At 44.0% G+C, this 13032-nt stretch overlaps 1 protein-coding gene and 1 pseudogene across 19 annotated transcripts in view; both read left to right on the top strand.

Annotated features, from left to right (window-relative positions):
- The window catches only part of LOC118144225 (uncharacterized), a 97365-nt gene that overhangs the window by 29869 nt on the left and 54464 nt on the right, over positions 1 to 13032 (top strand). For 18 of the 19 annotated variants that reach the window (XR_013521776.1, XR_013521775.1, XR_013521777.1 and 15 more), the window contains 4 exons: positions 2104 to 2336; positions 4171 to 4293; positions 5722 to 5780; positions 12561 to 12728. The gene's annotated coding sequence lies outside the window, so the exon portion shown is untranslated. The remainder of the gene's footprint in view (positions 1 to 2103; positions 2337 to 4170; positions 4294 to 5721; positions 5781 to 12560; positions 12729 to 13032) is intronic. The other variant, XM_078336150.1, reaches the window with a different exon arrangement.
- LOC144577898 (U6 spliceosomal RNA) lies at positions 3554 to 3653 on the top strand (annotated as a pseudogene).

Here is a 13032-nt window from a genome sequence, read left to right as displayed (position 1 = left end):
TCCCAACTACTTGGGAGGCAAGATCACTTGAGCCCAGGAGATGGAATCTGCAGTGAGTCATAATCACCTCACTTTACTTCAAGCCTGTGTGACAGAGGTGAACTCTGTATCTAAAAAAGAAAATAGTCACTGGGGAAAAAAGACTAAAGCAAAGTTGTCAGGAGAGTCCTGTGAATGTGGGTCATGTCAGCAGAGTGTAGGGACTACTGGGCAGGAGGGACTTGAAGAATGGGGTGGTGGAGACGAGGTTATTTATCCTAAACAGTTTGCCCTGTAGCATGTAGATCAAATATCTCGTGTTGGCTGCTGGTGACTGAACTGGGCTTCCAGTTTTCGTGTTTGGTTTGACCATCACAGTATTGAAAAACCTTTGAAGTGAATACCTTGCAATTTGCTACAGTTCCTCCTGGTCTCTGGCCTTACTCCAGCCTCCTTTCTTCATGTAGGTTGCCTGATCTGCTGAGACCTGTGTTTGCTCTTCCTGCAGATGGGTGGGTAGGAGGCAATTTAAGGAGGAACATTTAATATATGATATTTTATATATGTATATATATGTATGTGTGTGTGTGTGTGAGCATATATATACATATATAAAGATAAATAGACTGGGTGTGGTGGCTAAAGCCTATAATTCCAGCACTTTGGGGGGACCAAGGCAGGAGGATTAGTTTGATCTAGGAGTTCAAGACCAGCCTACGCCACATAGTGGCCTTCTCTACAAAAAATTTAAAAAATTAGGCTTGGTGGCATGCACCTGTAATCCCAGCTCCTTGGGAGGTTGAAGTGGGAGGATCGCTTGAGCCCAGGAGTTGAAAGCTGCAGTGAGCTGTGATCTCACCACTGTGCTCCAGTCTTGGTAACAGAGTGAGACCCAATCTCAGAAGAAAAAAAAAAGAGAGAGATAAATAGATCCAGCACTAATGGGAGTATACTTTTGAGTGCTCTTTAGGACAAAATTATATTTTAATATTTTTTTCTTCCTTAAATTTTTTATATTCTAGCAAAGCATTTCTTCCACAAGGAGAAATAAATGTCATCCAAGGAGCCGTAGGAGCAAGGGCAGACTCAGAAAGTCAGAAGCACTGTAGTCATTTTGAGCAGCTTCTATCTTCGGACTGCTAAGCTGGCAGTGCCAGGCTGGGTCCATTTTTTCTCCTCTTTAATTTCTTAAACTGAAAGAGTCCTGCTAGAATCTGAAGTCAGATCTGTAGGTCAGCATTGAGTCAGCAGTTTGCTATGTTGTGAGGTCTTACCCCAGGAACTACAGAATACAAAATGCAAGAGAAAGCTGGAATGGAGCATCTCTTGGGGAAATGAGAGCCAGAGATACGGCAGTGCCCCATGGAGACAGCCAGCTGTTATTTGGCAGTGCCTTGTGGAAAGGCTGTACTTTGGTTAGATCTCCACAATCTGGAATGTGACCTTTAATATTATTAGTCCACAAACTCCAGTTTCTCATTTTTGCTGCATAGGTCAGTGTCGTAGGGAGTGGTTCATCTTAGCAGAATTTCCTGGTTTTCATGGCAGGTGTTCCATTTGTTAATTGACAAAGGAGGCATATTTCTTCTCTGGTAACCAGAAGATTTATGTCCTTTCCCTCGGGACTCCCCCGAAGGTTCTTGGGAAACTAAGCAGAGGATGAGGAAAGGCTGTGAACACGCTTGCTGATCCCTTCCTGTCCTACAAAAGAGCACACCTCTTCTGTAACCGGAAGACCCTTTTCATTACTGGAAAGGCTGGACAGACTGAGGGGTGTGTGTGTGTGTGTGTAGACACGGTCTCACTCTGTCACCCAGGCTGGAGTGTAGTGGTGAGATTATTGCACACAGCAGCTTCTACTTCCTGGGTTCAACTCTTCTCCCACTTAAGGTAGCTCCAAGGGTAGCTAGGACTATAGGAATGTGCTGCCATGCCCAGCTCATTTTTTAATTTTTTTTTTTTTTTTTGTAGAGATGAGGTTTCACTGTGTTGCCAAGGCTGGTCTTAAACTCTTGGCCTCACGGGATCCTCCTGTATTAGTCTCCCAGTAGGCTGGGATTATAGATATGAGGCACCTCACCTGACCTGTGATGAGTTTTTGACAATGTCGTTGCTTTTTTACAGAAGCACCTAAGCTGAAGAGTCCCTTGAGAACGAGTACTATCCCGTGGTTTCATAACCTTTCTTCCATTTGTGGTTCTTGACAAGTTAAATTTAAAGTGCATCTTATCAAGATGGATAAACTCAAGTTTTCCAGAGCTGGAATATAGAAAATGGATGGACACATAAGTCCCACTCACCCGTAGCCAAAGCATGGAGACCTGAACACACCTGGGCCGTAGACATCACCTTTCATTGTGAGTAGCTCTGAGATAACACTTCTGGTTGGTAAGTGCCCACTGGCAATAGTTTATGTAACAGCAAGTGAAGGAATAAAGAGTCAACAAAACATTTTCTGTTCCCAATTCTAGCATTAATTTGATTAGATAATTATTCTGTGAAGAATTTTCATATGCCACAGTTCTGATCAAAATCTCAAGTGAACTGAAAAATTATATTTAAAAGTCAACCTTCTTTCTCACTCTGTTGTCGAGACTGGAGTGCAGTGGTGCAATTATGGCTCACTGCAGCCTCAACCTCCTGGGCTAAAGCAATCCTTACTCAGCCTCACAAGTAGCTGGGACTACAGATGCTTGCATGGATTTTGGTATACGTGGATATTGGGCAGCTGGAACCAATCTCCCCATATACCAAGGGACAAATTGTATCTGTTTTGTTTTGTTTTGTTTTGTTTTTGAGACAGTCTTGCTCTGTTGCCTAGGCTGGAGTGCAATGGCACAATCTCAGCTCACTGCAACCTCCACATCCCAGGGTTAAGAGTAGGCTAAGATTACAGGTACCTGCTATTATGCTGAGCTAATTTTTGTATTTTTGTAGAGACAGGGTTTTATTATGTTGGCCAGAACATAATGGTCTTGAACTCCTGACTTCAGGTGATCTACCTGGCCTCAACCTCCCAAAGTGCTGGAATTACAGCTGTGAGTCACTGCGCTGGGACTTTTTTTTTCTCTTTGAGATGGAGCTTTGCTCTTTTTCTCCCGGGCTGGAGAGCAATGGTGCACTCTCAGGTCACCACAACCTCCACCTCCCAGGTTCAAGTGATTCTCCTGCCTCAGCTTCCTGAGTAGCTAGGATTACAGACACCATCGCACCTGACTAATTTTGTATTTTGTAGTAGAGATGGGGTTTCTCCATGTTGGTCAGGCTAGTCTTGAACCCCTGACCTCAGGTGATCCACCTGCCTTGGCCTCCCAAAGTGCTGGGATTACAAGTGTGAGCCACCGCACACAGCCTCTATCTGTTTTCACAATTATGCTGTTAAATACATGATGTTCCATGACAGTGGTAAATTTTTAATGACAATTTTTAATTGAGTGGAATTACCATAAAAATAATAGAAGTAGCAGCTGATATTTACTGAGCCGTAACTAGGTGCCTGTAAATACCATAGATTTTTAAATTTTTCATAATTCTTCCTTATTTGCCTAACCGCTCTATCTTAAATTACTCATGCTTGCTTCAGTAGCACATATCCTAAAGTTGGAACAATAGAGAGATTGGCATGGCCTCTGTGCAAGAATGACGTGCAGATTTGTGAAGTGTTCCATATGTTTTTAAAACAGAAAAATATTACTCCTAGATTTTCACTGTTTGTGCATATGACCTTTGTTGAGGTTGAATTGTATCCGAAGATGATATTTCCAGAAATGAGATTACTGTGAGTCACAGGACATTAGCATTCTTATTATACTTGATGTAAACTGCCGAGCTTTCAGGCATGGTGGCTGTCGGCCTATAATTCCAGCACTTTGGGAGGCTGAGGTAGGAGGATCGTTTGAGGCCAAGAGTTGGAGGAGGCAGTACAGTGAGTCACTGTATTCTATTTTAAAAATTTCCAAGCTTTACCCTGGTGGATGGCTTGTATACAATTTAAACATCACTAATAGTAAAAGAAAATGCCCATTTCACTGCACCTTTGCTGGCACAGGGTACAATAACAAGTTATTTATTGTTTACTTATTTTTAGTAAATAAAAGACCTCGTTAATACTTTTTGTTACATTTTAATATATATTTTCTTATATTAGCTTATTAGCTTTCTTTTTTTTTTCTTTCTTTCTTTCTTTTTCAGATGAAGTTTCACTCTTGTTGCCTAGGCTGGAGTGCAACGGCACAACCTCTGCTGACTGCAACCTCCTTTTCTTGGATTCAAGCCATTCTCTTGCCTCAGTCTGCAGAATAGCTGGAATTACAGGCATGTGCCACCATACCTGGCTAAGTATTTTCAATAGAGACAGGGTTTTTCCATGTTTGTCAGGCTGGTCTCGAACTCCGTACCTCGTGATCCAACTGACTCAGCCTCCCAAAATGCTGGGATTAGAGGTGTGAGCTACTGTGCCCAGCTAGCTTTCTTTTTTGCTCCCCCTCCTTTTTTGGGAGACCAAGTCTCACTCTGTAGCCCAGGCTTGAGTATGGTGGTGCAGTCTCGACTCACTGCAGCCTTGACCTCCTGGGCTCAGGCGATCCTTCCACCTCAGTAACTGGGACTATAGGCACATGCCACCATGTCTGGCTAATTTTTTTGATTTTTTAATAGAGGCGAGGTCTTGCTATGTTTCCCAGTCTGGTCTGGAATTCCTGGCCTCAAGCAATTCTCCGACTGCCCCCTTCCAAAGTGCTGCTATTATAAGCATCAGCCACCAAGGTTGGGCTGTCCATGTCTTTTCTGTTTATTTGTAGAGTTAACATGCCTTTTACTAATTAGATGATCTATATATTTAACCTTTTATTAAATCATAAAAATAGTAAATACTTTTAAATGAAGAAGTGAAAAATTTCGTTTACTCTTTAGACCCATAATCTTATCTCAGGAAATAATTGGCCAAATTCTTCAAATACATATGGGCTGCTTGAATATCACTTCTCATTTTCATATTTCGTGGACATCTGTGTCAATTTCTATTGATGTATCTGAATCCTTTTCATGGTTGGCTAATGTTTTATTATATGGATATATCACAGTTGACCAGTCAGCCTCTATAGCCATTTAGGCTCCTTCTAATATTTGCTTTGAGCTCTTTATGTCATTAAAAATTAACCTCCTCAGCAGGTGTGGCAGCTCACACCTGTAATCCCAGCACTTTGGAAGGCTGAGGTGGGAGAACTGCTTGAGGGAAAAGGATCACCACCAGCCTCGTCGACATAGCGGCACATTGTTCCTAATAAAAATTAAAGATAATGTGAGCTGGACATGGCGGTCCACACCTGTAATCCCAGCTACTGGGGAGTCTGAGACTGGAGGATCACTTGAGCCTAGGAGGTCGAGGCTGCAGTAAGCTGTGATCACACCACTGCACTCCAGCTTTGGTAACAGTAAGAATGTGTTTCTTAAATAAAGTAAAAATTAGGTTGGAAGATTGCTGAAGTTCTGGAGGTTGAGGCTGCAATGAGCTGTGATTGTACCACTGCGGTTCAGCCTAGGGGATAGAGCAAGATTCTTTCTCAAAAAAGTAAAATACAATAAAAATTAACCCTTTAGCATATTTCCCAGTAACACCTTCCCTCTTATGTTTTTCCTAGAAGCTCTTGAATTTTGTTTGCTTTTCACATATCTTTTAAAACTTTTATGGGATTGCCTGATTCCTTCTTTTATTTTTAAAGAATGTCTTTTTGTCACTTCCAGCTGGATCTACTATGAAAGACATCAGAGTTCAGGAGGAGACTGGGCATCATGTTATTCAGGTACAAAAAGACTTGGACAATAACTCAAAAATGATCAAGCAATAGCGCATGCGTCAAGTGCAATGGGAAGCTCTTCTGGAGAGTGGGAGAAGCTTCCAGATAAGGTGACAGTGAAACTGGCTTTTGAAAGATGAGGAAGAGTTGTGTGAGAGTAGGGAGCGGAGGGGGATGTGGAGGGATGGGGAATGGTCAGGGCAACCAGCACTTTAAAGACCTGGACAATTAAGATGGCACATTTGGTTCAGGGAATGGGGAATTAAGTTTGGCAGGAATGCTTTGGAGAGACAGTAATTTGCTTGTATGGAATTTTGCCTGAGAGACCTCACTACAGTTTCTAATCTGGTGATGTTATCATCCATCACTGTTTCTGTCAGATAGTTTGGAATAGGTGTGATGATCACAGTAACATCAAGCATAATATTTCATGAATTCTCACAAAATCACAGGCAGGTACCAGTTATCCCCATTTCCTGAATGAGGTGATAAAGACTTAGGGATAATGAGTGATTTGCCCAAGCTCACGTCGATATTAAGCTGAGTCAGATGTAGGGACTGGTTTGACTTTAATGCTTGCTCTTTTCGTGAGTACCATGTATTGCTTCTCCTATGCAGTTAGGCAGGTAGGTGAAAGAAAAGCCCATGTTTCTCTCATCACACACTTTGACTGACTGTGTGTGTGGAGCTTATACACCAAATTCTCCAGTGTTCTGGATATTAACTGGGTATCCCACAGTGTTATTCTGACACTACCTGGAGCTGGCGCAGACCCTGCAGGTTAGGCGTTTAGTCCCATGAGACTAACCCTCACTTCAGATGCCAATGGCAAGTATTAGGTTTTCACCTGTACTTCTGACCAACCTATTACAAATCAGGGGTTCTCATGACCCCCTTCTTTGATTTAATCATTTGCTGGAACAGCTTACAGAACTCAGAAGAACAGTTTATTTTCTTTTTTTCTGAGAGACAGGGTCTCATTGTGTTGCCCAGGCTGGTGTGCGGTGTTGCAGTCATAGCTCACTGCAGCCTCAACTGCCTGGGCCCAAGGGGTCCTCCCCCTTCCTAGTAGCTGAGACTGCAGCCTGCACCACATCTGGCTAATTTATTTATTTATTTTTTTTAGCAATGGGATCTTGTTTTGTTGCCCAGGCTGGCCACAAATTCCTGGGCCCAAGTGATCTTCGCACCTCAGTCACTTAAAGTGCTGGGATTACAGATGTGAGCCACCACATCTGGTGAGTTCATATCCTATTTTTGGTTCACTGTAAAGGATATGTCTCAGAAACAGCCAGTGAAAGAGATGTGCATGCTGGATGCAGTGGCTCATGCCTGTGATCCCAGCACTTCGGGAGGTTGAGTTGGGAGGATCGCTTGAACGCAGGAGTTAGAGTTCAGCCTGGGAAACATGGTGAAATTCTCTCTCTATAAAAAATACAAAAATTAGCTGGGCATGTTGATATGCACCTGTAATCCCAGCTACTCAGGAGGCTGAGGCAGGAGAATCACTTGAACCCATTATGCAGAGGTTGCAGTGAGCTGAGATCACGCTACTGCACTTTAGCCGAAGCTGCTGAGCAAGATTTTTTCTCAAAAAATAAATGAAAATAACTAACTAGGTGTGGTGGTGTGCACCTGTTGTTCCAGCTACTAGGAAAGCTGAGGTGAGGATGCATTGAGCTGGGGACTGGGGAAACTTAGGTTGTGGTGAGCTGAAATTGTGCCACTGCACTCTAGCCTGAACAAAAGAGCCAGACCCTGTCTTTAAAAACAAGAAAGAAAGAGGAGAAAGAAAGGAAGGAAAGGAAGAAAGAAATGAAAGAAAGATGGATGCCCAGGGGAAGGTAAGTGGGAGGTGCACAGAGCTTCCATGCCCTCTGTTCAACATGCCACCCTGCCAGCACCTCCTGTATTCAGCAACCAGAAGCTCTGCAAACCCTGTTGTTCAGGGTGTTTACAGAGGCTCTGTTATGCAAGCCTGATTGATAAAATCTTTGGCCTTTGGTAATTAAGTCAATCTTCAGCCACTCTCACCTCCTGGAGTTCAGCAGGTGAGGCTAAAAGTTCTAAGCCTCTAATCATGTGATTGCTTTCTCTGGCAATCAGCCCTCCTCCTGAAGAAATCCAGGAGCGTGCAGCCACCCAGTCATCTCAACCACATCCCCAAATGCATTCTTAGCATGCTGGAGATCCCAAAGTTCTTAGAGTCTCTTGTGTTAGAAAGCTGGGACCAAGACCAAATATTAAAACTAAAGATGCTCCTATCACCTCTACTACTGAGGTGTTTATAAGCATTCAAAGCTCTGTGCCAGGAACCAGGGACAGAGAGCAAATATATATTTTCTTTTTTTTTTGAGGCAGACTCTCCCTGTGTCATCCAGGCTGGAGCACAGTAATATGATCATAGCTCATGATAGCTTTGACCTCCTGAGCTCAAGTGATCTTCCCACTCAGACTTCAGAGTAGCTGGGACTACACATGCATGCCACCCATGCCAAGCTTATTTTTGTAGAGACGAGATTTAGTTATGTTGCCCAGGCTGATCTCAAACTCCTGGGCTAAAGCCGTTATTTCACCTCAGCCTCTCAAGTAGCTGGGACTGCAGGTGCACACCACCATGTCTGGGTAATACTGATTTTTATGCCTTTGTAGAGGTGGGATCTCACTATGTTGTCCAGGCTAGTTTCAAACTCCAGGCCTTAAATGTTCCTCCTGCCTTGACTTCCCAAAGTGTTGGGGTTATGGGTGGGATCCACCATGCCCAGCAGTCACAAAGATCCTTATAAAAGAAAGAGGTTATAAGAGTGAGAATTGGAGCAGGAGATGTGTTGGTGGAAGCAGAGTTAGGGAGGGAGATTTGCAGATGTTTCACTTCTGGCTTTGAAGATGGAGTTAAGGGCCACGATCCAAGGAATGGGGGTGGCTTCTAGAAGGTGGAAAAGCCAAGGGAACATTTTAGAGCCTCCAGAAGGAATGCAGCCCTGCTGACACCTTAACTTTAGCCTTAATAGACCTAATTTGGGCTTCTGATTCCCAGAAGTGTAAGTAGGTAGATTTGTGGTGTTTTAAGGGACTAATGTAGGGTAGTTTGTGGCAGCAGCAGGAGGAAATAAACCTGATGCCAAGCATCGTGGGTGATGTTGGTAATCTTAGCACTTTAGGAATCCCGGCAGGAGGATCACTTGAGGCCAGGAGTCCAAGATCAGCCTGGGCAACATAGTGAGACCCTGTCTCTACAAAAAATTAAATTGACCGGGTGTAGTGGCTCACTCATGTAATCCTAACACTTTGGGAGGCCAAGGATCACCTGAGGGCAGGATTTCGAGACCAGCCTGGTCAACATGGCAAACCCCCATCTCTACTAAAAATACAAAAATTAGCCGGGCATGGTGGCACACATTTGTGATCCCAGCTACTTGGGAGGCTGAGGCTTAAGAATCACTTGAACCTGGGAGGTGGAGGTTGCAGTGAGCTGGGATTGCACCATTGCACTCCAGCTTGGGCAAGAAGATTGAAACTCCATTTCAAAATAAAACAAATTAGCCAGACATGATGGCATGCACCTGTCGTTTCAGCTACTAGGGAGTCTTGAGGTGGGAGGATCAGTTGAGCCTAGGAATTCAAGGTTGCAGTGAGCTCTGATTGCACCACTCTGCTCCAGCCTTGGTGATAGAGTGAAATCTTGTTTTTTTGTTTTTTTGTTTTTTTGTTTTGTTTTTTTTTTTTTAAATGAACACGGTGGGAGTAGGGACAGATGGCAATGTTAAATAGAAAGGTCAGGGGTGGCATCCTAAGTGAAAATTGAGCAAAGACTTGGAGGGGAAGGAGCTGGCCGAGGTGCTGGAGGAGCATTGTGGGCAGAAACAGCAGAATAAAGTGTCTGAGGCTCTGGAAGGAGGCCAGTGGAGCAGGAGATGGGGAGAGAATTAGGGGAGGAAGCCATGGAGTTGCTGGGTGGGGATCAGTATAGATCATGTAAGCCCTGGGAGGTTATTGCTGGGACTTTGGCTTTTACTATGAGATGGGAACTGTGGGAGGGTTCTGAGCAGAGAGGCGACATGATCTGTCTCCTGATGTAAAAGCATTCCCTGGCTGCTGAGTTGAGAAAGACTGTGGGAAGATTTGGGTGGAAGCATGGGGGTCAGACTGTGGTAACATCCAGGTGGAAGATGATAGTGGTCCTGACCAGGGTCATGGTGGTGGTGAGAGGTAGTCAGAGGAGAGAAGTAGGGGAGGAGTCCAGGGAGTTGCTAGGTGGGGATCTTCAGTACATGGTGAAGACAGTGAACGGGATTTCCTGACAGTCTGGATGTGGGGTGTGAGAGAAGGCAGGGGTCGAGGTTGAGTTTGATTCTTACTGAATTATTAAGTAATTTTTAAAAACTCTACTGCCTTTCCCAGTGTTACCAAATATGGGATGCTAGATTAAAGAAATCTCTTCAGGCGCAGTGCAGTGGCTCATGTCTGTAGTCCCAGATGTTTGGGAAGCAGAGATGGGAGTATCTTTTAAGGGCAGAAGTTCAAGACCAGCCTGGGCAACATAGCAAGACCTCCTCTCTACAAAAATATTTTTCAAAATTTAATAAAATAAATGTAGCTAGGCATGGTGATGTGTACTTGTAGTCTCAGCTACTCAGGAGGCTGAGGTGGGCAGATCTCTTGAGGTCAGGAGTTTGAGGCCAGCTTGGGCAACATAGCAAGACTCCGCACTCTACAAAAAAAATAAAAAATTAGCCCGGTGTGGTGGCACTCAACTGTAGTACCAGCACTGGGGAGCTGAGGCAGGAAGATGGCTTGAGCCCAGGACATTGAGGCTGCAGTGAGCTATAAGTGCACAGCTGCACTCCAGCCTGGGTGGCAAAGCAGGACCTTGTCTCAGCACAAATAAAGTAATGAAATCTCAAGTCAGAGCCTTTTGGCTCTGCAGCCCTTGCAACCCTGGAGCCATGCCGTGGGGTTGTTATCACTGGGAATGAGGAGACCCCTGCCCAGTGTTGTTGCCTGACTAATCAGTGTTTTAAAAAATACGTTAATCGGGCCGGGTGCAGTGACTTATGCCTGCATTCCCAACACTTTGGGAGAATGAGGTGGGTGGATTATGTGAGGTCAGGAGTTCAAGACCAGCTTTGCCAACATGGCAAAACCTTATCTCTATTAAAAAACAAAGATTACCTTGGGAGGCTGAGGCAGATGGATCACAAGGTCAAGAGATCGAGACCATCCTGGTCAACAAGGTGAAACCCTGTCTCTACTAAAAATACAAAATATTAGCTGGGTAAGGTGGCGCATGCCTGTAATCCCAGCTGCTCAGGAGGCTGAGGCAGGAGAATTGCCTGAACCCAGGAGGCGAGGTTGCGGTGAGCCGAGAACGCGCCATTGCACTCCAGCCTGGGTAACAAGAGCAAAACTCCGTCAAAAAAACAAAACAAAACAAAACAAAAAAAACGAAAAACAAGACAAAAAAACAAAGATTAGCCAGGCATGGTGGCAGGTGCCTGTAATCCAAGCTACTTCAGAGGCTGAGACAGGAGAATCCTTTGAACCGGGAGGTGGGGCAGAGATTGCAGTGAACCGAGATTACATGCTTCATTCCAGCCTTGGGGAAAGAGCGAGACTCTGTCTCAAAGAAACAAAAGGATTACTTATATTACTACTTAATAATTTTTTTATTATTGTTTAAGGTGGAGTTTTGCTCTTGTTACCTAGGCTAGAGTGCAATGGCATGATCTTGACTCACTGCAAACTCTGCCTCCTGGGTATAAGCAGTTCTCCTGCCTCAGTCTCTCAAGTAGCTGGGATTACAGGTGCCTGCCACCACACCTGGCTAATTTTGTATTTTTTAGTAGAGACAGGGTTTCAGCATGTTGGAGGGCTGGTCTCAAACTCTTGACCTCAGGTGATCCACCCACCTCGGCCTCCCAAAGTGCTGGGATTATAGGCATGAGCCATCTCGCCCAACCAGTTTTATTATTAATAGGTAATCAATAAAATATTTTAAAATGTTTGTTTCATATTAGTTATAATAACATGTAATGTTTTTATTATTAATATGTAATGAATAAAAATATTTTTAAAAGTTTGTTTTATTTTTTAACTTTAATGTAATTATTTATGTAAAGAAAAAGTCTTAGAAATCTTACATAAAGTTAAAAAATGTAACGGGATGCTAGACCCCAAAAGATTTAGAAGCATTACTCTGAGAACTTCTAGTTTAGAAATGTTCAGAGTAAGCCACATACAACTTGCTACGTGATCTATTTGTTTTGTTTTGTTTTGTTTTAGGATATGGGGTCTCACTCTGTCACCAGGCTGGAGTGCAGTGGTGCAATCACAGGTCACTGCAGGCTTGCACTCCTGAGCTAAGGATCCACCTGCCTCAGCCTCCTGAGTAGCTGGACTGTAGCTATACATGATGACACCTGGTTAATTTTTAAATGTTTTCATACACATTGGATGTCACTTTGTTGGTCAGGCTGGTGTCAAACTCCTGGCCTCTAGTGACTTTTCCACCCCTGCCTCCCATCCTAGAGGCATGATCCACCACAACGAGCACTTGTTCAATTTTCTAAAAAAACAAAAATTTCTAAAGTAAGCCTGTGGCAGGAAGATAAAAGTAAAAAACAGAAGAATACATTCTAATGATTTATTCCCACATATTCTTTTGACAGCAAGAACTTTTAGTAGACACATTGTTTACAAAGGCAAAGAAACAATGTTTTACAGGTACTTCAACACACACTGTAATGTTCTTACTTCTCTGACATCAGTTCTTTTTTGTATTTTTAGTAGAGACGGGGTATCACCATGTTGACCAGGATGGTCTTGATCTCCTGACCTCGTGATCCAACTGCCTCAAGTCAAGCTCTTCAGGCCCACCTTGAGCCTTCCGATGACCTGGACAGGCCCAGCTCTTTCCTCCCAGTGGCCTCTGCAGGCCTAGCTTTTGCCTCACAGGTATTCCTTGAACAGGTTTCTACTTGCCTCCTGGTAGCCTTGACAAGCCCAAGTGTTGCCTCACTCTAACCTCATTAGGACCAGCTCACAGTGGCCTCTCCAGACCCAGCATCTGTCCCCTGACAGGCTGTCCAGGCCAAAACTTCTAGTCACCCTCTTCAGGCACAGCTTCTGTCTCACACTGGACTCTTTAGGTACAGCTCATGCCTTTTGGCGGCCTCTTGAGGCCCAGTTTCTGCATCTCTGTGGCCTCTCTGGACTGACAGATTTCTCAAATCTGCCATTCCAGGTCCAACTCCTGCCT

The sequence above is a fragment of the Callithrix jacchus genome, chromosome 9, assembly GCF_049354715.1.
Source record: "Callithrix jacchus isolate 240 chromosome 9, calJac240_pri, whole genome shotgun sequence".
NCBI classification, from domain to species: Eukaryota; Metazoa; Chordata; class Mammalia; order Primates; family Cebidae; genus Callithrix; species Callithrix jacchus.
The sequence above is the reverse complement of the archived record's forward strand: the minus strand, read 5'-3'. Positions and strand labels throughout refer to the sequence as shown.